Source organism: Panicum virgatum, chromosome 6N, assembly GCF_016808335.1.
Source record: "Panicum virgatum strain AP13 chromosome 6N, P.virgatum_v5, whole genome shotgun sequence".
Lineage (NCBI taxonomy): Eukaryota > Viridiplantae > Streptophyta > Magnoliopsida > Poales > Poaceae > Panicum > Panicum virgatum.
In genome coordinates this window covers 9,838,742-9,860,499 of record NC_053150.1, presented here as the reverse complement: position 1 = coordinate 9,860,499, position 21,758 = coordinate 9,838,742, and the positions used below count along the sequence as shown (strand labels likewise).

The 21,758-nt window shown below is 42.4% G+C and overlaps 1 protein-coding gene across 1 annotated transcript in view; it reads left to right on the top strand.

Moving 5' to 3' along the window:
• Positions 1 to 21,758, top strand: part of LOC120677898 — a 29,694-nt gene that overhangs the window by 1,010 nt on the left and 6,926 nt on the right. The window lies entirely within an intron of this gene.

Sequence of the window (21,758 nt, the reverse complement as noted above, 5' to 3'; positions counted from 1 at the left end):
GTTTTGGTGATAGCTCATGTTGTTTTTGAGTGCTTGGTGGAGTGGAAAATAGAAGATAAGGTTATGTCAATCACCCTTGATAATGCTTCAAATAATGATACTGCTACTACAAATTTGTCAGCCAAGCTGCTTGCAAGAAAAAATGGTCAGTTTGATCCCAAATATTTTCATGTTCGTTGTGCTGCTCACATAGTCAATTTGGTTGTTAATGATGGTATAGACCAAATAGAAGGTCTCATAAGTGACCTAAGGAATATTGTGAAATATTTCAAGAGGTCTCCATGTCACCTGTACAAATTTGTAGAGGTTGCAAATGATTATGCTATTGAAGTTGGGAAATAATTGTCTCGTGATGTTAAAACAAGGTGGACTCAACATATAAAATGCTTGACACTTGCATTGAGTATAGGTCTGCATTTGATTCTTATGCTCAAGTAGACCAGAACTATGCATGGAAACCCACAGAATCTGAATGGAACATATATGAGAAGATTAGATCAATTCTAGGAGAGATGGCTAGAGCTACCAATGCATTTTCAGGATCAGTTTACCCTACTGCTAATGTCTTCTACCTTACATTTTGAAAGTCAAGATTGCACTGTTAAAGGCAAAAAAATTCTAAGGACCCATACTTGAAGAAAATGGGTGCTGCAATGTTAGACAAACTTGATAAATATTGGGAAGAGAAGAACAATGTAATGGTTATTGCTACAATTCTTGACCCTAAGTTCAAAATGAGATATATTCAGTTCTATTTTAATTGGCTTTATGGCTCCTCAAGGAGTGAACAAGAGGTTGCTGATATAAAGAAAAAAGAGCTAGAAGAGTTGTACAAGAAGTATGAGTCGGAGCAACGCTGGAAAATAGGTGGCAACAACAACTTATTAACCACTCAATGAGCCTCATCATCAAAGGAAACATCCAGCATAAAGGGCGTACCCAGTGCCGTAGGCTTCCCGCACTGCGCGGAGTCTAGGGAAGGGTTGTTTTAAGCACCAAGCCTTTCTCACACAAATATGCAGAGGAAGCAACCAGCATAATCCCTAAAAATACATTCTATTGTCAAACTTGTTCACTGTATTAGGATGCATTCATCCTATAGTGTTATAGAGGCCTAAGTTTGCACACGCAATATGAACGGGCATTGCATTCATAATTTCCAAATCTTTAAAGAAACTTTATATTTCAATGGGCAAACTTGACCCTTCATCCGTTTAGTCAGTCATCCTGCAAAAAGGACATGGTCTTGAAAGTAAAAGTGTTATCTCCTGAAGCATGATTTTATCTAAGCAAATGAGAAGTTAGATACAAAATTCAAATAAGTTCTTGTAAAGTGGAATAGTAAAAGTCAAATTCTTGATCGATGCACATGATCAAACAAAAAGATACTGCAAGGAAATTATAGCTACCTAAAATGGTAAGGTGTGCTTTCATGGTATGCACATCAACATGATTGAACAAAGTAATCAAGTGATAGAAATATCACTTACCTCAATTCTCTTCCTCAATGACCTTTAGCCTGCAGAGAGCAAGCATTGCATAAGCTTGTAATGCTGGGAACCACTGGCGGAGCTTCGTGAGGGCCAAAGGGGGCCATGGCCCGCCCTGCCTTTGCAAATTTTACACGTAATGAATAGTGATTTTGACACTGTTCATTATTGTAGCAAAAGGATGCCCCCCCCTCATTCTTCTGAAATCAAAGATGCTCCGCCACTGCTGGGAACTATGCCAATAAAGAAAAAATTAGCATGTGTAGGTAGTGATGGAAACATGTTGAAAAGTATAGAGGAAATCCAATGGACAAATCTTTTGCAGCAAAGTCGGATTCTTACATAGCATTGAGATAAATGGTCCACAAGGTCCAATAAGATCCTCTTCAGAAGAACAGCAAATGATCTCCTTTTTCTACCCTTTTGGCGAGTTAAGAAAGGATAGAAACTTAGCAGCCAACGAAGAATTCAACAAAAGTGTTTTATTTAGAAAGCTAAGCTTTAGATTCATATGAGTACAATGACCGAAGAAAGAAAGACATTGACACGAAAAAATTTTCAATTCCTTGTGCTAGTATGATCTTTAAGATAAAATAAGTCTAGCATCAGAGTGTGGAAAAGTTGGTGTCAAATTTATCAGCAAACATCTGAAACATGGTGTCGGTGGGTGAACACCACAAGCAGGGATTCATGGAACCCCCGTTTAGAGATTCGGCCAGGGGATGAACATGCTGTAAATTCTTGTAATAGCTTGTTGTAAATTCCTGTAATAGCTTGTGAAAAGAACAAAGAACACACGGAGAGTTTTTACCTAAGTTCAGCTACGTCCTGCTTGTCTGTATATTCTGTGGTTGCTTATGAATCTGATAATACATGGGGAGAGAGCTCGAGCTTGAGCTGGAATTTGAGGAGGGAAGCCGAACCCCCCCCCCCCCCCCACACACACACACTTCCTACCCCGGGTCTCCTCTTTTATAATCCAAGAGGGATGCCCACATCGTGCTGTACACAGAAAATAGGTGAGGTGTCCTTCCTAGGGTGACATGCCCTTCATGCAGGGGGGGCTCTTTTAATGTATGCAGGAGCATGCATCGCCCTTCACATATGCTTGTGTGTGGTAGGAACCTCTTATCACCTTGGAACCCGTGCAGCAAGTGGAGAGAGAGAGAGAGCCTTTAATATGCATGCACCTTCTTTAACGGGCATGTATCCCAGGATGTGCAAGCCGTGCATCCTGGAATGAATGCATGGCATGCCTCCCTTGGGTTTTGGCCGGTGGTCCTTCATAAGGAGATAACCAATCATTTATTGCCTTGTCTAGGTGCATGCATGCATGCCACCCCCTGCAAACATGCAAGGAGACATTTATTGCTACTAGCTCTGAGAGCTGCTAGAGCCCTTCCTTAGGAGGGAAGGTAGCCTGCTGGCTTTCCTAGGATTCCTCGGTAGAGTAGTACCCCAGGGCCTCCGAGCCCATGAGATCCGGTGGGCCCACTCCGTGACCCCACCCCCAGAGTGGCGGCTGAGCACCTCCACCGATCCTTTGCACTGGGGACCCCATTCCCTTGACGCCGACACCTATTTTCTCAAAAATGTATTATTAGTTCATCAATAAATCACACAAAGGACTTTTTAGATATATGGAATCAATGATTGACAATGGAGAAAGATAAAAAATCAAAAATCTATTACCTTTTAGTTATCCTAACTTACCTGAAGTAGATCAAAACTATTAATCATCGAAATTCTGAAGATTAGAACATGCTGCGAAAGGAGATTAGAACATGCTGCGAAAGGAATACCAATTATCATTGGTATCGCCTCACTAAAAAGAATGACCATTCCTTAGGGAAAGGTGATAACTAAACTAAAACTAAAGTATGAACATTTTAGCCATACCTTTAACATAGATCATATTTAGCTTGTGAATCTATAAACACAATGGCACCACAATTATTTTTAGACTGCGCATGCATTGCATGCAAAGCTGTCTCCTGAGTCAAGCTTTTTAAGTAGAGAATTTAGTTGAACAAAACTGTATTCATATAGAAGAGTGTTTCAGTACTATCTGCATGGAGTAAAAAATATTTCAGGTAACTTTGAGCAAAGACACACCCATGCACTCATGGTGCATACACTCTCCAATCTCTTGTACTAAAGATAATACCACTGCCCATGTAACATACTGGCCAGCAGTGGGATTACAGAGTCTGATGGGCGCACGTTACCTTGGCGATTAGCTATCGATGGATGCTGTCAGATAGGTTGTGTGTGTGGGTGCCTCAAGGCCTCTTGTATCAAACGTGAATGTGAAAGTCTAAAAAGTAACTTTTGAGTAAGCTAACAAGCAAATGTGATAGGTACTAAAATTATCCACGATTAAACATCCAAAATGTCACTATAAACTCAAGACGCTCCATGTTAACATTAATTTTGTACCAACACTATAGCCTTATAAAAAAGTAACTGAGTACAAGAGAAGGAACATACTAAGTAGGAAAAGAAAAGCATTCACATTCATTGTAACAAAGAAAGAAAATAATATGAGTTGTTGACCATAACACTGAAATAAGTTTCAGAAGGTGAAAAGCATTCACATGGGATTGCCGCTTCAGAAAAAGTAAAACGGCAGCCATGGGATTCTGTTTTCATCCTACAGACAACAGAACATAGGGAAGCTGAAGCGAAACCTTCATGGCCTCAGCGCAATTCCTAGATCCGGTGGCATGGTTGGGAGAGTGATTGCTGCGTCAACATCTGCTGGAGGACCTAGTTCGTGAAGTGTAAGGGGCACGGGCTGAGTTCCCCACCGTGAAGTTGCTCCTCACCGTGGATGGCGCGGATCCGGCGGCGCCATGGATCTTGGCCCTCCCCTCCTCTTCCAGCGGCGGGAGTGGGGCCGCGGGTACTGGGGGAGATGGCGGCGATGACAGGCGTTGGGGCCGCGGTTGCTGGGGAAATGGCGGCGGCAGGCGTTGGTGCCACGGGTGCTGGGGGAGATGGCTGTGGTGGCAGGCGTTGTGCGGGGAGATGGCGGCGACGGCGACGGTGGGTGCTGTCGTCCGGCGAATGGCAGGAAGACGAAGGGGTGGCCCTAGCGCTCATGCATGCGTCCGACGTTGTGGGCGTACAAAAAAGAGAACAGGAGAAAACAAAGCAAAAAGAAACCACAGTTGGCTTCGAATCGCGGCCGATGGGTGCTGTCGCGCGGTGGGCGTGCGGGAAATGGAGGCGGGGGAGCAGGCGGATGGGTTGAGGCGCCTGATCCGAGCGATTCTAGCCCTTGATCATGCGTTGAAGCCTCAGGGGATGAATCATACACGTTGATTTTAATGATGTTGTCTTTTTAGGTACAAATTCCTGGGTACACAATGCGGTGCCTATCTCAGCGGGGTGCAAATTCCTGTGTGGCCTTAGCAAAGTTTATTATGTGCTTTAGTGGAGGGATACTCTAATGACCCTCTATAATGATGTTTTATTTCTATATGATTTAATTTTATATGCTTAAGTATTTATATTTATCAAACATATTCCATGTCTCAATGGTGAACTAGCTTCATAAATCAAAATTTGTGGGAATTCAAATTTTAAAAATTATTGGAAACATAATAAAAAAAATCAAATTCAAATCGGTGAATTTTCTTGGCGGGCTGGAAACACATTTCTAGAGATGGGTCACCTCCCACTGCCCCTGAAAATTGATTTGTAGGGGTGGGTGGGGTGACCTGCCCCGCCTCTGAAAATGTGTTTTTAGAAAAATAATATTTTTAGCTGCGAAAACAAGGGGCAGATATTGCACCCACGCCTAAAAATATTTTTTTACCTGCCCCTAAAAACCATTTTCGCAGTAGTGGTAGTATAAATGTTGTTGCATGTGACGTTATGATAAGTTTGCTATTCCAAACATTTCTTTTAGTATTTCATCAACTGCATCATACTCAATGTTTATACACTATAAAAGAAAACTGTTGATAGGGCGTGCAGATCACACTATTATATTTGTGTGCCCGTGTGTGGGTGGGTGGGGGGTAGCAACATAACAGCTCAATGGACATGTGCACATTGTGATTGATCGGGATGTGCATGCATTGTGACTGGCTAAAAAAGCACCGTCAGCTTTATGCCCCCTATTTATTTTGACCTCTGTCCAGACAGATTGATTAATTTACATGGCTGTTGAGCTTTTCTTAATTTCTTTCTTACAAAGCCTATCATTTCTGTATTTCTTATAAGGACTCCAGGAAAAGAACGACCAAAATATTACAAAGCATTCTGCTGGTAATTCTAACTATTTTAATGTGTGCACTCGAATATGCCCATAGCAATAGCAATATGTAAATGTGCAACTCGCTTCCATACGTAGCATGATACAAACACATAAAAAAGAAGAAAACAAATGAGAATTAGAAAAGAAAGGAAGGGGATGCAGCTTAAATATTGCATGCAGCCATGCGCGCGGATAAAGAGGTGATGTAATGTGCGTGGGTTGTGCTGTTGTAATGCATGAATTCTATAGCTACACATGCATGCCTCTACGCTAACAGATGAAGTGCCCGAACAAACTACAGACCAAAGTAAATAAAATAGAGTAGAGCCAGCTAAATTAAAACACAAAATGAAAAAAAGAAAGGATAGAAAAGTAAAAGAACAAAGAAATAGGAACAGAATGAATTGAAAAGGACAAATCACATACGAGAAGATAATGTTTTGGAAAGGATTAGAAATAGTTTAGCTGTGCAAACAATTAAAAATAAATTTATTAAGAATCAATTCTATAAGAAAATAAAATGGATGAGCTAGATTATTACAAATTGAAAGAAGAAGTAATGGTTAGAAAAAAGTAGAAAAAAAATAAGGAAGAGTAAATAAATAATTATATATAAACAAGTATAAAGAATAAAAAAAGAAAATAGGAGATGGAAGGAAAGTAGTTGGAAAGGAAAGAAAAGAAAAATAAAAGGAAAAAACAATAGAACTCTTGTCAAATCGGCCAAACATCAGGAAAAAAATCTGTTAAAAAAAAAGAGAAACGCACCCACTCTGTATGGATCTATAGAAGAATCATTAAAAAAGGCACGCCTGCCCACATCTTCATGATAGGCGGTTTTTTTATTTTTATATTTTTTATTTCAGTTTTTACAAAAATATATTTTCGATTTGGAATTTTACAGAAATATACCCCGGCCGCCCAGCTGCCGGGCGGCCGGGACCTGGCCGCCCGACAGGGGCTTATCCGCAAAAAAAAACAACAAAAATTGCAGGCAAGTCCCTGGGGGCCGGTCGCCAGGCAGCAGGGTGGCCGGCCCCCCTGGCCGCCCAGCAGTTGGGCGGCCGGCCTGGCCGCCCGGCTGCTGGGCGACCGGCTCTCCCACCCCTATATAAGGGTTGGCTGGTCCCCCCAACTCTCATTTGCATCACTAAAATTCCAGAAACTAAGAAAAAAGAGAGAGGGAGGGAGAGAGGCGAAGCCCTGCCGGATTTTCGAGCCGGCGACTGCAGGTAACCAAAATTCTTCTACGTTTTACAAATAGCATGATTGTGTGTCCAGATATGTCGAGCAATTATTTTTGTTGTAATTATTTTTGTTGAAACAGTAGATTAGCAATCAATTTAATATCATGATTGTATGTCCAGATATGTCGAGCAAGCTTCGTTTTCAAGTTCATTATGGTGACGGATATATTTCTCATGATGCGTATGGAGTAGATCTATCAGCTTTTGAACGAAGAGAGTGCGGAATAGATAAACCCTTAGAGATGAGTTTTCGTTCCATACGCAAATGGCTTCACGAGATATTCAATGTGAATTCAAAGACTCATTTCCTAACCGTTTAGACTGTGACAAATTGGGGAACTGAAGGGGATTTCTGGGAGTTGATGCTTATAGCAAACACCGAAGAATGGCGGACTTACATGCAAGCAGCTCTTGACCGCGGGGTGGCCTCTTGCAATGCTAATTCAGATTCACCAGAAGGCAGCCCATTTCAGTGAAGGATCAACAAGTACATCATCTCATATGAACCAAGCAGTGGAACAAGAAAATGAAGATCAGAACATGCATGTCACAGAACCTGAGCCGCAAGGTATAGCTGCTCAAGTAGGAGAAAAAGAAGATCAGAATGTGCATGTCATTCAACCTGAGCCGCAAGGTTTAGCTGATGAGGGGGAGCGGATACCTGGAATAGTGGAAGCTGTACAAAATGAAGACCAAGAGGCTCGAATGATGGAAGAATGTGGGGACTCATCAAATGATGAGGACTACCCGTTGCTAGGTGAATGGCGAGGTAATGGTTTTGGAAATCCAGTGATACATGATATTAGGAGTAATGAGTACGAATACAGAGAGAATGAGATTGTGCAGGGGGCAAAGTATCATAGCATTGAAGCTGTGAAAAATGCTGTGAAGCTTTGGGCTATATCGTTGAGGAAGGAATTCAGAGTTGTGAAGTCTAGCAGCAAAGAATATGATGTGAAGTGTGTCAATGGTGATTGTACATGGCGAGTACATGCCTACAAGGGCAAGTACAAGACACACTGGGAGTGTTCAATTGTTACACCACATACATGTAGATTAACTGTTATTGCTCAAACTCACCGTAACATCACATCCACTTTCGTTGCCAAGAAGATGTATGGGGTGATTCTGGACAAAATTGATTATGAGCCAAAATTGATAATTAGGGACATCGACGACCGTTTTCAATACAAAATCAGCTACGCAAAGGCTTGGCGGGCAAAACAAAAGGTGTTTGAGATGAGATTTGGCACATATGAGGCATCATATGATAACATGCCTCACATGCTATCAGCAATTGTGCAGAGAAATCCTGGAAGCGCTGCTGATACCTACATTGTACCGAGTTTAGATGGGGGACTTGGGTTTCTGCTTCATGCTTTCTTCTGTCTTGGTGCATGTGTGAGGGCATTTATGTATTGTCTTTCTGTTCTATGTATTGATGGCACATTCTTGACAGGAAGATATAAGGGGACTGTAAGGATCACCGGGGTGTCCGACCCTAAAGGGGGAGGGGGTGAATAGGGTCGCTAATCGCTTTTTAACCTAGGGCTCAAACTACTTGCATAAGATAAACCTAACACGTCCTACACATTCTAGTTATAACTAAGGTTTATCTATGCTACTCTCGACTAATCCCTAAAAGACTTGCAACCTAGCCAACCCTAATCAAACCAACTAGGAAAGTAAAGGTACGCAAGATAGAGTAGATGCGGAAACTTAATACGGTAAGTAAAGAGGTAAGTGCAAGAGGGATGCAAACTCCCGAGTAGACACGGTCATGTAACGTGGTTCGGCACAAACGCCTACGTCCACGGGACACCGAGGCTCTTCCGATCACCGTCTTGCACTACGCCACCGAGGCGATGCTGGCAAGCAAAGGCGAGTGCCCACAAGACACTGAGTCTCGTGCACCGCCACCGTCTCTCTCGGTCACCCGGCCGAAGTCCACTACGGAGCTTCTCCACCAAGGAGGGGGACTCCTCTTCCCCCGCACAAAGTGTCGTTGCCACTCCACACCAAGACGGAGGGTCACACGACGGATCACAAGTTGCTTGCCACAGCAAGGCTTTCACTCAAGCTAGTTCTCTCAAGAACTAAGCCTAAACAAGCACTAAGCACTCTCACAAGTGTGCTTAAGCCTATATAATATACAATGAAGCACTATGGTGGTTGGAGATGATCTTTGGCTCTTGTATACTTCCTTGGTCTCCACCACCCTCAAATGAGCCGTGGGGTGGCATATATATAGCCCACACACCCCAAACTAGGCGTTGGGAAAAGGCTGACGAAATCCTTTAACGCCGGTTAAACTGATGCTTAGTTCTTGTCATCACCGGTTTAACCGGTGAGTGTATTTTCCCAGCAACTAGCCGTTACAAACTTCCAACGGCTATTTGATCAAACGACCGACGCTCTCAAAATTAACGTCGGTTTAACCGGTGAGTGCGAAGTTCAGAACCCCCGAAAAATGGAGTCTCTAGACAACTGCACCGATGCTCACTTTTTCTTTATCGTCGGTTTAACCGGTGTCTCTGAGTCTGTCTTCACTTCAAGTCATTGCACCGACGAGTTGTCTTCAGGCATCGTCGGTTCATCCGGCGCAAAACCCTAGTCTCGGCTTTCTGGGTCCATTGCACCGATGAGTACAAGAGGTTAGCGGAAACCCCGTAGGGGCGGCCCTTCGGGCCTAGCTACGCCTATCTTCTCTTTGTCATCACTTGAACCTAAAAGCCTGAGAATGGTTATCTCAACAATCATATTAGTCCAAGTGTTGTGTGTGTCATCAATCGCCAAAATATTATATTGAAATAAGGCATGAGAGGCCATTTTCGCTACAGGGACAATACTGACAGCGATTGGAGTTGATTGCAACAAGCAGGTGGTTCCCATCGCCTTTGCTTTTGTTGAGAATGAGAACACAGAGAGCTGGTACTGGTTCCTTGAACGTGTGAAGATTCACGTTGTTGCTGGAAGGCCTGATGTTTGCCTCATCAGTGACAGACATGCTGGTCTTCTAGTAGCAATAAGGCAACTACATGAAGGAAGTCAAGGACAGCCTCCTCTATGGCCAGATGTTGTGAGTAGGTGGTGCATAAGGTATATGGGTGCAAATTTTTATGAGCGCTTCAAGAATAAGGAACTTATGAATTTGTTCAAGAGATTGTGCACTCAGAATCAGCAGCGGAAGTTTGATGCATTGTGGCAGGTGTTAGATAACATGTGCGCCGAGCTGCTAAAGGAACTGGCCTCAACCTCCAGCCGGAGACATTCCGGTGGCAGACCTTTCACACAGTGGATTAAGGATGCACCTAAGGAGAAGTGGTCAATTCTATATGACACTGGTGGTCGTCGATATGGGATCGAGACAACCAACCACGCAGAGTGTTACAATATGGTAATGCATCATGTTCGTGGATTTTCTCTTGTTGGCATAGTTGAATTCATCATATACGGATGCACAAGGTACTTCAGAGAGTGGTACTAAGCAGCTGATGTCTTCCTTAATGATCCAGGTGTGATTTTTTGTAATAGGCTCACTAACTACATGAAAGAAAAGATTGAAAAGGCTCAATATCACAGAGTGGTCTCCATGGGCACAAAGGATCAAAGGTTTGAGGTTTCATGCAAGGACAGGAGAGGGCAGGGTGTCCGCAGACAAAGGGTAGTTCAGGATTGCTTGATAACGCCGGAAGGCAAGGTTTTTTGCAGATGCAAGAAGCCACAGCTTCTTCACTTACCATGCTCCCATGTCATTGCGGCATGTTCAGAATCTGGGTTGGATCCTGGGGTTTTTGTTTCACAATATTACAGAAAAGAAACAGCTGTGCATACTTGGGGCCATGAGATATATGGCATAGGCAGTCTGGGATCATTCACTACACCAAATATCTCTCCAATGTACATTCCCAATCCAGATGCTAGGAGAGGGGTAGGTCGACGGTAGACACTTCGTATCCGTAACGGAATGGATGAGTCTGAGGCAGGAAAGAAGAAAAAAAGATGCAACCTGTGTGGAGCAGATGGTCACACTTACAAGAAGTGCCCTAAAATGCAAGAAGATAATGCTGGTGCTGAGGTTGGACCTTCTGAAAATCCCACCGATGGATTGCCTCCGGATTTTGGAGCCCGTCGCGTTTAGATTTTGTTATGTGTGCATATGTATTTGAACTAGATGTATGGATATGTATTCCGACCTGTATGTCATAATTACATTTCGTTATGTATGGATATGTATTTGCACCAGATTGTATCATGTAATATTACGAAGGTATTTGTGTAGTAAGATTTCTTGGTTGTAGTTCTAAATGTGTAGGTTGGTTCAATTATATTGCTCACTTAATGTAGTGTACTGAAAATAGAAGGGTAGTTACGAATCATAAATTTTCGGTTTGCAATACAATTTTGTAAACAATGCTACGATTACAAAGCAGAGGCATAAGGCGTTCGTACTACTAGATACTTGAACAATGAAAAACATGGCATGTGCAACACGATAACCTCGTGTTATGAGTAAATCTAACATGCCTTAGGAAATATAAAATGCCGGGATTACATTGTGGTGTTTTACTGAGTGCACTGGGGATATTTTCCCTTCCTAATAGCTTCAGACCATGCTTCCTTAGCACGGCGGGCCCTCTCTCGCTTCCTTTCCCTATCAGCTTCACGTTCCTCTGCCTTCTGACGTTCCACTTCTGCAATCCTCTTCTGAATATCTTCCTGGTTTTTCTTGCCCTTCTCCTCCATCTGTTCTTCATGCAGCATTCGTTGCCACCTTTGTGCAGCCCACCTTGCTTGACGCTCTACGTGGTCCTTATCCTGCTGAGATTGCTCGGTATCTAACCACTGCACGAAATCACATAGAGGCGGTGGAGTCTTTCCCCAAATCATGTTAGAAGTCATTACTAGATCTGAAAGTGACAAACTCTGATAGTATTTTGTAGTACCTTTGCTCGGTCCTTGCCGTAATGCTTGGGCGGGTCGTACTCGTAATTCTCGCACATGAAGAATCTCTTGCCAAAGTCATCCCCCAAAACCCTTGATTTCATTAGTTTGCACAAGGATCCGCAAAAACACATAGGCACCTGGACTCTTTGGGGGACTGTTTCTGTCACCTTATTCCATGGAATGTAGGTGGATCCTGAGGATGCCATGGTGTTGAGCCCTGGCAATCACAAGTGAGCAATCAGATTGCTAATATACTATATCAACACTAATCATTATCAGTAACTACACCTAAATGTACCACTAATCACTCCTAATAATAATTAAACTGATTGCTAAACTATTTTCTAACATTTTTTAAAAAAATTTCTAACATTTTCTATAATTTTCTAACATTTTCTACAATTTTCTAATATTATCTTCCAATTTTTAAGACTTTCTAAAACTTCTTTAACAATTTTCTAGTATTTTCTAATACTAAATCTAACACTAAATGTACTATGTCGACACTAATCACTACAAGTAACTGCATCTAAATGTACCATTAATCACTCCTAACAATAATTGAACTGATTGCTAATCTACTGTTTCAAAAAAATAATTACAACATAATCTATTTATAAAATGTAAAAAATTTTAGTTACCTAAAGTCGCCGGTTTGAAAATCCGACAGGGCTTCGCCGTTTTGCCTCTCCCTCACCCCTCCTCTCCCTCCCTCCCTCCCTCTCTTTTCTTTTTTTCTAGATTTTTAGTAAGGCAAATGAGGGGGTGAGGGGCAGCCAACACCTTTATATAGGGTGGGGGTGCCGGCCGCCCTGCAGCCTTGCGGCCTGGGGGGCCAGCCGCCCCGCTGCTGGGCGACCGGTCCCAGGGACCTGTCTGTAATTTTTTTTCGTCTTTTTTTTGCGGATAAGCCCCTGCCGGGCGGCCAGGTCCCGGCCGCCCGACAGTGGGGCGGCCTGGGTATATTTCTGTAAAATTCCAAATCTAAAATATATTTTTGAAAAAAACGGAAATAAAAATATAAAAATAAAAAAACCGCTTCATGATAGTACTGGCCGCACTATGAATTAAATATTGGGCCAACATATTCCGCTCACAACTCACCAGAAGAGGATTCATAAACGGCTGCACCACGGGCCACGCGCTACCTGTCCTGGGCTTTTAATTTTTACAGATTCTGTGGCAGTGACCAGGAATGAGACAGGGCTGTCCAAATCAAGGTTTTCGGATTCAAAATACGGAAAATTTGGACCCTAAATGAGATGGGTGAATTTCAGAAATTTTGGATCAGGATTCGGTTGTTTAACCGGTCAATAACACTACTAGAAAAAATCCCTATAAATACGCTTTATTTTTGGGACAGTTAAGTTTTATTTCGTTGCTAGTGGAATGCAAGTACGTTTTAGCAAAACGCTAAACGTATTTGGAGCGTCTCCGCATGAACCTTATCAAGATTTGTGCTAGTGGAATGCAAATAAATGCAAATGCGAAACGTATTTGGAGCGTCTCCGCATGAACCTTGTCAAGATTTGTAGAGACAATTGTTTAAATGTATCTAGAAATTCAAACGGGGGGGGGGGGGGGGTGGCGAAGATTCGAACTAGGGTCTCCCAATTAACATCAAAGCCAGCTAACCAATGCGCACCAACCAGTTCAATTGTACTAGCATCGCTTTTAATTCTTTTATCATCTACTTTTTGATCGAAGTGCTGCCATGGACTTGATTTCAGCGCCTCCAACTCAGTTTCAAAAACAAGAACTCCTCCCTGCTGCCACAGTGTGTGGTCCTGATCTTTATTTCACACAAATGCTGCCAACACATTGAGGAATAGAGACAGGATCATGGGAGCGGACCTTCGCACTCACTAGAGGTGCAGCATCAGTCACGAGTCACGAAATAGATTTGACAAAGGAGGAAGTCCCGATGTATAGATTTTCTTGTTACTTTGATGGACCATATATTTATAAAATATGTAAAGGAAGACATGGTCGATTGTGCTTCTTAGTTAGTATGCTAAGAGCTTTTTCATATCTGGAGGTTGCAGGTTTGAAGGACAGCCTGATTGTTTTTTTTACATTTTTCAAAAAAAACCACTCTAATGTATTTCTTGAGACATTAAAAATTATACTTATAGCACTTCTACCTGTAAGCCGATATGTACATCAGCGGCAAGTTTTTTATGCGCTTTCTTAAGACATGTCAACACTGTCTAGTAACGTATCTCGATACTAAGATTACTAGTGTTTTATTAAATTGTGTCAATACCGGTTTAAAAATGTATCTAAGTTGTAAGTTTTGAAACGCTTGCTGAAACGTATCAACAACCATATCTAATAGTGGAACCACACAAAATGTTGACACGCTTTTAATAGCATAACAATTCAAGCGTAGCGACCACATGATTTTGTTGTAGTGTAAATTTATTTTTATACGAAATTCAGCTACAGTTACATGGAGATTTAGGAATTGAATACTCCTAGAGAAGATAGTGGAATAGAACTAAGGAGATATTATGAGGGGCCAAGGAGAAAGATGGCAAAAATATGATGTTTATGCGTTCATCAGCTGTTACAAAGTTGAAGAGGCTAAAAGAATTATAATACTATGGATTTTATTCTTCTTCTTTGGATCCAAAATCGAAGAATAAAAGAATAGGTATAAGAATTAAGTTAAGTCGATCCAAAAGGGAAAGGAGGTTCATGGCCAAGGCAAAAGATGTTAGAATCCGAGTTATTTTGGAATGTATTAATTGTGTTTGAAAGGGTACCAATAAGGAATCGACGGGGATTTCTAGATATAGTACTCAAAAGAATCGCCACAATACACCTAGACAATTAGAATTAAGAAAATTTTGTCGTTATTGTCGCAAGCATATGACTCATAATGAAATAAAGAAATAGGAGCATCGTGTGTTCAATTTTTCCAAAGAATAGAAAGAGTAAGAACTTCTTTTTATATCTTATATAGCTAGAAGGGTATATGGGGTGGTACAAATCTTAATGATAGTACAAAAATTCTACTTTGATCGAATTTGTTGATCGTTTCGGTCCTGACCGGAATGGGTGAAATTCGATAATTTCGGACTGAATCCCGGAACCATGGTCCAGATGCCACAACCTTGAACCTCCCTAGAGGCCCATGACAAAATGCCTTAATATTAATCTTCTCCGACACGAACAAGAGTCTCGGTAGATCGTAGGTTTGACTCCCCTTGGGAGCGAATATTAGAGGATTTAACGGTATTGTGCTTTCAATGGTAGCAACGTTCCTGTCGACAGTGAGGCGCCTATGGTGGTTTTGTCAATCTCGAGGATTGGTCGGCTCAGTCTCGAAGATACTAATTAGTGTAGGGTTTGCGTACCTACATCCATAGGTGTGAGTGTAGGATGTTGTGAGTGTGTGAGTTATTGTACTCTGTAATCTCAAAATAAAAAATCTTCTGCTGCCGTTGATCCATCCATTCATAATTAAATTTTTTTTCAAATTACCTACAATTTGGAATAGAGGGATTAAGGAAAATCGATGAAGAATTTACTACTTTTTAGGCCAATTGCTTTTACTTATTCGATCTAGGAGAGCAACACGCACTCGCATAGGAAAAAAATTCGGTGAGAACGGCCCCTAAAGACGTCAACGTACGTGAGAAGGACGTGTTGGGATCGGGCGCTGGTCTTCCACGCTGATGGCTGAGTTCCTTGCTCGTTCCCTATCAAGAGCTAGCATCGGCTGAATCTTAGTAGATGTGATAGATCGCTACAGTGATGATGGGCTCGTGTTGGGCACATCACCAGGCCAGGATAGCAGGGCGGCCAAACTTTTTATGTGCGTAGAGACAGAGAAGAGGAGGGAGGAAGCATTATATTGGTGTGGGTGGGGGGCAGGCAACAGCTCAAAGCGAATGGCCGGCCATGTGCACGTTGTACTCGATCGGCTAGTGCATGCCTTGTGCCTGGCCAAAAGAGCACCGTCAACTTTATGGGCGCTATTTATTTTGACCTCCGTCCAGACAGCTTAATTAATTTACCTGGCTGTTGAGCTGTTCTTAATTTCTTTCTTACAAAGCCTAACATTTCTGTACTTTTTTATAAGCGCTCCAGGAAAAAGGAGGACCTAAAATATTACAAAGCGTTGCGCTGGTAGTTTTAGTCGCAGGTAGCTTAGACGGATGGGTGGCCCTTATAATCCCCATCGGCTAGCTGCATCTCGATCAGTTCGTACTCCAGTTCTCTGGTGGATATACAACTTGCATTGTGGTCGCAGGCTTGCCGCAGGAGACAGGTATGTACATTGACCGCTAGCTTCTCACGAATTACTTGATCAGTTTCTAGCTTGGTATATATATTTTATTTGCCCCGAAATAATAGTTAATATGTCAAAGTATTCGTGGGCTTAACTTGTGGCAAGAAAAATGTTGTGCATGCTACCTTTCATCTTGATTGTGTAGGCAAACGGGTAGGCTACGCTAGCATCACTACCGCATATACCCAAGATGCTTGCGAGTAGAAGATCATAGATCGTTACCACTAGACGCGCAGCGCAGCGGAAGAAGTCGCGCGTCAATATAGAGGAAGTAGTCGATCACGTCCCACGAACCGAGCTCCTCGTACTTGATCCCAACAGCCGATCAGCGCAACAGTCGCAGCAGCGCCTCCACGGAGTCCACACGTACGGGGATGAAACGCCGGGCGTCGGTGTGCTAGCACCGCACGCACGGCATGGGCGGCGGCCGAGAGAGAGGGAGGGGCAGCGGCTAGGAGGTGGTGCGGCTCACCGGGGTCTCGCCCCCTAGCCCCTCCCTCGTATATATAGGGCGTACTAATGGGCTTCTATCTCATAGGCCCATTAGTAACCATAATCCCTCTTGGATCAATATCCTCTTTGGCCTTTAAACCGTATTGTGATGATGGGCTCTTGGGCATATCACCAACAATCTCCCACTTGCACTAGAGACAATCATACAGGCAAGCTTTCCAACATTCCAAACCCCTTAAGTGTGTGACCCGTTAGGTTTATGTGTAGGTGGTCGTGATCGGAAATCATTTCCGAATATCAAGTCAATAGCGGCACCTAGCAGGGCATAGTGACTCACAAATACACATAAAGATCATATCGGCCGAACCTTAGATATACTCATACACCGATGCCTTTGCCACACGATACCAGTCAAGCTCAAAGCGAGATGCGTGCCACCTTTGTGATAGCTCGACCATTCTCTCGATCTAATAGTGGATTCTATTCATAACTAACCTTTAGTCATCATGATTAACTCTTTAATCACTTTGGCATGGCCATGCACTTTCAAATCCAACTATCTCGAGGGGGCCCAGAGATATCTCTCCCGTTATCTAGGAGGGGCAAATTCCATCTTGATCCGCTCACATCACATTCCATGTTTCATGACACACATGTAAGCTACTTTTGTAACTACCCAGTTACAGAGTAGCATTTAGCAGCCCCAAGATGCACCACTACACACAGTGAGAAACAATGGCGATCTCAGGTCTAAGGATCCAGTAGGTATAACACTCAAGAACAACTGATGGCACATACAAAATAACAATCCCAACATTGTCTTGGAGTGGGTCAATCCAACACCATGTTCATCAACATGTGTCAACATCATTAATCCGATATCTCCATATCCATGATCCGTGAAACATGATCATCAATTAATGCATGTGCTAGTCTCAACGTCGTTGTTGTCCCACACAACGACATAAACTAGGGATAATTTAGAATCATATCATTGTCAACAAAGAGTTTCACGAACAAGTCACATATCTTATAATCAATGTAAAAAATAATCATCCATGGAATAAATAAAAATTATTTATCATTACATAAACATACTCATGACCCAAAAAATCTCCCACGCACACTAGAAATACTGATGTAAGTATCTAATACCCATAGATCTCATGTGCGCCTCATGCTTTGGTTGTGGGAGAGGCTTCGTCAACGGATCAGCAACGTTTGAATCCGTGTGCACCTTGCAAACCTTCACATCACCTCTCTCAACAAAGTTACGGATGAGGTGATACTTCCGCTGTATATGTCTGGACTTTTTAGTTGTTCTAGGCTCCTTTGCTAGTGCAACGGCACCACTATTATCACAATAGAGGTCCACTGGACTGGACGCACTAGGAACAACACCCAAGTTAGAAATAAACTTTCTGATCCAAACAGCTTCTTTTGCAGCTTCGGAAGCTGCAATATACTCGGCCTCTGTCGTCGAATCAGCCACCGTATCTTACTTGGAACTCTTCCAGCTCACTGCCCCACCATTGAGGCAGAAAACAAAACCGGATTGCGATTTGGAGTCATCTTTGTCTGTTTGAAAACTAGCATCGGTGTAACCCTTTACAAGGAGCTCATCTTCGCCTCCAAATATTAGGAACATATCCTTAGTTCTTCTTAAGTACTTAAGGATACTCTTTACAATTGTCCAGTGAGCTTCACCGAAATCTGACTGATACCTGCTCGTAACACTTAGAGCAAAGGAAACATCTGGGCGCGTGCAAAGCATAGCATACATGATCGACCCTATGGCTGAAGCATAAGGAATCGTACTCGTCCTCTTTTGCTCATCAGGTGTCGTAGCACACTGACTCTTGCTTAGAGTAATGCCATGTGACATTGGCAAGAAACCTTTTTTGGAATCTTGCATATTGAACCGATTCAATATCTTGTCAATGTACGTATCTTGGCTTAATCCAATTAGCCTTTTTGATCTATCTCTATAGATCCTAATACCCAGAATGTAAGCCGCCTCTCCTAAATCCTTCATCAAAAAACTCCTTTTCAATGAGGTTTTAACGGCTTCAAGCATTGAAATATCATTTTCGATCAGTAATATGTCATCCATATATAGGACCAAAAAACACAAGTGCGCTCCCACTAGCCTTTTTGTAAACACAAGGCTCATCTTCATTCTTGATGAAGCCAAACCCTTTGACCACTTCATCAAAATGAATATTCCAACTCCGAGATGCTTGCTTCAATCCATAGATGGACCTCTGAAGCTTACATATTTTTCCAGCATTTTTAGGATCGACAAAACCTTCAGGCTGTGTCATATACACATCCTCACTTAGATGTCCATTAAGGAAAGCGGTTTTGACATCCATTTGCCATATCTCATAGTCATAATATGCGGCAATTGCTAGGAGAATCCGAACAGACTTTAGCATTGCGACGGGCGAAAAAGTTTCTTCATAGTCAACACCTTGAATTTGTCGGAAACCTTTCGCCACCAATCGTGCCTTATAGATGTGAACATTTCCATCCATGTCTAATTTTTTCTTAAAAATCCACTTACAGTCGACAGGTCTTATACTGTCAATTTGATCGACCAAGTTCCAAACTTGATTATCATGCATGGATTTTAATTCGGATTCCATGGCTTCAAGCCATTTGTCGGAGTCGGGTCCCATCATTGCTTCTTTGTAGGTCAAGGGCTCACCATTTTCCATCAATAGTATGTGGCGCTCCTCCGTAATAAGGAGGTTGAGCTTGTCAGTAGCGCGACGTGCCCTTATAGACTTTCGTGGGGCTGGTGCCTCAACTACGGATTGTGCAACATCTTGCACATCCCGTGGATGTTCAGTGGTTGCTGAAATAGTTTCGGGTGTTTCCTGAATTTCTTCAAGTTGCACCTTGCTCCCACTAAATCCTTTTGAGAGAAACTCCTTTTCTAAGAAAACACTATTGCGAGCGACAAACACTTTGCCTTCCGCCTTATTGTAAAAATAATATCCTTTGGTTTCCCTAGGATACCCCACAAAGAAGCATTTGTCTGACTTTGGAGTGAGCTTATCTGACATCAAACGTTTGACATAAGCCTCACATCCCCAAACTTTGAGAAAAGATAATCCGGGACGCTTCCCAGTCCATATCTCATATGGTGTCTTCTCAACAGACTTACTTGGAACCCTATTCAGTGTGAACGCAGCAGTTTCAAGAGCATAACCCCAAAATGACAATGGAAGATCAGCTTGGCTCATCATGGACCTAACCATGTCCAACAAGGTTCGGTTCCTCCGTTCGGATACCCCATTCCATTGAGGCATTCCGGGCGGAGTTAGCTGCGGAATAATTCAACATTGCTTCAAATGATCACCAAATTCAAGGCTCAAATATTCTCCTCCACGATCAGATCGCATAAATTTAATTGTCTTGCCTAATTGATTTTGTATTTCATTTTGAAATTCTTTGAACTTTTCAAATGATTCAGACTTGTGTCTCATTAAGTAGATATAGCCATATCTACTAAAGTCATCAGTGAAAGTAATGAAGTACTGAAAACCACCTCTGGCTATTGAGCTCATTGGTCCACATACATCGGTATGTACAAGTCCCAACAAGTCACTCGCCCTCTCACTATGACCAGTGAAAGGCGCTTTGGTCATCTTTCCAAGCAAACAAGACTCACATGTGTCAAATGATTCAAAATCAAATGAGCTTAACAATCCATTTTTATCGAGTTGTTCAATGCGCTTCTCATTTATGTGACATAAGCGACAATGCCAAATAAAAGTGGGATTCAAATCATTTGGTCTAAGCCTCTTAGTATTAATGTTACAGACCGATTTATTCTCAAGATCAAGAACATATAATCCATTCACCAATGGACAATGAGCATAAAAAATACCATTGCAAAAAATAGAACAATGTTTGTTCTTTATTACAATCTTAAAATCATCAACTTCTTCCAAACATGAAGAAGAAATAATGTTCTTGCTCAAAGCAGGAATGCAATAATAATTATTTAATTCCAAAACTAATCCGGAGGGTAGAGACAAGTGGTAGGTGCCGACCACCAACACCGCAACATTTGCGCCATTGCCGACACGAACGTCCAACTCGCCTCTTGCAAATCTTCTAGTCTCACTTAGACCCTGCAACGATTTGCAAGTATGAATCATCGATCCAATATCAAATACCCATGATTCACTGGAAGATAATGCAATATTAATTTCTATAATATTTATACCTGAAGTGGAAGTCTCAGTTCCCTTCTTCTTCTTCTTTTCTTCCAAGTACTTTTTGCAGTTCCTAGACCAATGTCCCTTTTCATGACAGTGGAAGCATTCATCCTCAGAAGTAGGGCCAGATTTGGTCTTAGGTGCTGGCTTTAGCTTAGAGCCCGAGGACTCACCACTGGAACTCTTTTCCTTGCCTTTACCTTTGGGATTAGGAGGCGTCCAACGCTTCCTCTTTTTGTTCCCCTTCTGAATCATCATCACATGATTGGGATTCTTCTTAATGCTCTCCTCTGCTATCTTTAGCATCCCATGCAACTCACTCAATGTTTTATCCAAGCCATTCATTTGAAAGTTCATGATAAAAGGCTCATAGCTTGCCGGGAGCGACTGGAGAATAACATCAGTAGCCAAGTCTTGGTGAAGTTCAGAACCAAGTCTGTCCAAAGTCTCAATGTAACAAATCATTTTGATCACATGAGGACTGACTGGGCTACCTTCTGGCAGCTTGCACGCAAACAAGGACTTTGAGATATTGAACCTCTCAATCCTGGCTTGGTTCTGAAACATCCCACGCAGCCCCTCGATCATGGTGTGAGCATCCGCATGCTCATACTGCTTTTGCAGATCAGGGGACATGGTGACGAGCATCAGATAGCTGACATCAAGTGAGTCATTGTAGTGCTTCTCATAAGCTCTGCGATCAGCAGCAGTTGCATTGTCAGGGAGATCATCAGGATATGGCTGCTCAAGAACATACTCCTTTTTCTCTTGTCTGAGAACAATTCTCAGGTTGCGGTACCAATCAATAAAGTTTGTTCCATT